Source organism: Cherax quadricarinatus, chromosome 29, assembly GCF_038502225.1.
Source record: "Cherax quadricarinatus isolate ZL_2023a chromosome 29, ASM3850222v1, whole genome shotgun sequence".
NCBI classification, from domain to species: Eukaryota; Metazoa; Arthropoda; class Malacostraca; order Decapoda; family Parastacidae; genus Cherax; species Cherax quadricarinatus.
The window spans coordinates 1,111,473-1,114,285 of NC_091320.1; positions in this window are offsets into that span (position 1 = coordinate 1,111,473).

Here is a 2,813-nt window from a genome sequence, read left to right on the forward strand (position 1 = left end):
TTTTGAAACCATGATTACAGGGTAACCCTCACTAGTGTGGTATATCTAGTTCTTATGTTAAGATAAGCATAGTATTACATGTTTCAGTAGTTATTATTCTCCAGTGTTAGATCCCTCACTGTTGTTATTGTTCAGTGTTAGATCCCTCACTGTTGTTATTGTTCAGTGTTAGATCCCTCACTGTTGTTATTCAGTGTTAGATCCCTCACTGTTGTTATTGTTCAATGTTAGATCCCTCACTATTGTTATTCAGTGTTAGATCCCTCACTGTTGTTATTGTTCAGTGTTAGATCCCTCACTGTTGTTATTGTTCAGTGTTAGATCCCTCACTGTTGTTATTGTTCAGTGTTAGATCCCTCACTGTTGTTATTGTTCAGTGTTAGATCCCTCACTGTTGTTATTGTTCAGTGTTAGATCCCTCAGTTGTTATTGTTCAGTGTTAGATCCCTCACTGTTGTTATTGTTCAGTGTTAGATCCCTCACTGTTGTTATTGTTCAGTGTTAGATCCCTCACTATAGTTATTGTTCAGTGTTAGATCCCTCACTATAGTTATTGTTCAGTGTTAGATCCCTCACTGTTGTTATTGTTCAATGTTAGATCCCTCACTATAGTTGTTCAGTGTTAGATCCCTCACTATAGTTATTGTTCAGTGTTAGATCCCTCACTATAGTTATTGTTCAGTGTTAGATCCCTCACTGTTGTTATTGTTCAGTGTTAGATCCCTCACTGTTGTTATTGTTCAATGTTAGATCCCTCACTATAGTTGTTAAGTGTTATATCCCTCACTGTTATTGTTCCTCTTCAAGGGGGGCTCCTTGGCATGGTGAAGAGGCTCTTGGTCTGAGGAATTAGACCTGTCGGTCTTCTTCCTCAGACCGAACCTAATTACCCCCCAATCTCCCCTCCCCTATCCCATCCTCCCCATTTTCCATTCCTCCTCCCCACCCCTCCCTTTTGCCCTTCCTCTTTTTGGCCTTTGGGATTTCTCCCACAGGCACGCTAGTTCCTAGGTAGAAGAAAGGACACCGGGGTCCATCCCATTCCGTTGAGGTTCTTGGCGGTGGCGTAGTTTGCCGTGGAATCTGGATCGCCTGGGGATGTCCCGATCCCTCTCCGGTATCCCGGAGTAGCTTTGGGTGTCTTTCGGGCGACGGGTGTATCTCTGGAAGCCACCTTTCGGATTCCGGGGGTGGTGGCCGAAGGAGGTATGCTTTGTGGCGGATATCCGGCCGCCCTCTCTTTTGTCCACCGAGGTAGCTCGGCAGATGTGAGGTTGCTATCCCGGATTGCTGGTTTACTGGCATGAAGGGTAGGGTATGGCACGGGTTCCATGCTGCATCTGCGCTACTAGCGGTGCTGAGGTTCTCTTGGGCGCGGAGGGAGATTTCCGCCCCCCCCCTTTTTTTATTCTTTTTTTATTTTTATTTTCTTTTCTTCTTTGCTTTTTGTTTTTAAGAAAAAAAAAAAGAAAGGAGTAACCTAACCATGGAGAACCCAATCCATGAACCCACTACCCCCGGGCCCCTTCTTGATACCGCACCCCATTCTGACCCTGCCTTGTGTTTCGACCACTCTTCAGACACTCCTGATGCCCCTGTACCTCTTGCTGGTGCTGTTTCCTCACCCGCTTCAGGTACCGGGGCTTCGACTGACTCCTTCGATTTGTCTGAACTCCGCTCTCCTTTGACTATGCTTCCGGCTCTCCCTCTACGGTACGGCAATTTTCGAATCGCCCGCCCATTTCACGCTGGACCAACTCCGGTCCTACTTCTAAACGCCAACGTCAATCTCCTGATGATGCTCCTTCATTACCTTCCCATTCTACTCAGAAAAGACCGACACGTCAAGCAATCCCTCTCCACGCTCGGTTTCGGACCACACAATGGACTAAATTCTTTACTTTAAGACCGACTTCTTCTGCCTACCTTTCTGACCATAGTATTGGCAAAGCGCTCCTGCGTCATGTTGGTAGAGATATTTCATTTCATGCTCTCGAGCGGTATGCGCATCGTCACTGTCCAGAATGCTACCCAAGCTCATGATCTTTCTCTCCTTTCGAATATCGATACTACTATCACTATTGAAAAACATCTTTCTCTCAATTCTTGTAGTGGTACTGTCATTCTGCCCCATACCATAGTCCAACAGAATTTCCAGTCATGTGGCAATGACATTCTTGAACAGCTGAAACTCCAGGATCTCCCAATCCTCAAAGTAGACACTTATGTCCTTCCTGCCCGGGGGAGGAGACGTTACCCTTGTAATGTGGCTCGTTTAACTTTTGACAGCCGAGAACTCCCGTCCTCTGTATATGTTGCGGGACATCGGTTACAAGTTCGAAAGGTGATACCTACACCGCAACAGTGTAGAAATTGCTGGCGTTTTGGTCACCCAGCGAAATATTGCAGATCTATGGCCGAATGCCCAGTCTGTGGTGCTGATGACCATTCTAATACATCTTGCAGTCAACCTCCATCTTGCCTTAATTGTAATGAAGCTCACCCTTCGTACTCCTGCTGTTGCCAGGTCTACTTAAATGAACGTGAAATCCGTTGCCTCAAAGAGGCAGAAGGTCTCCCTTATGCTATGGCAGTTACTCATCTCCACCTCCAAGGGAGACTACCCCATGTTTCTTATTCTCGTGTTTCCAAACATCCCCCCACTTCTGGGGTCCCATCTTCTGCAGCCTCCTCTGTTGTTACCCCTCCCATAGCCACTCCGGCATCTAATCCTTTTGCTGTCCTTGGCTCTGACGTCCTGACTACAACTCAGTCTGTTCTCACATCTTCGCGTCCTTCCTCACAAGCCCCAG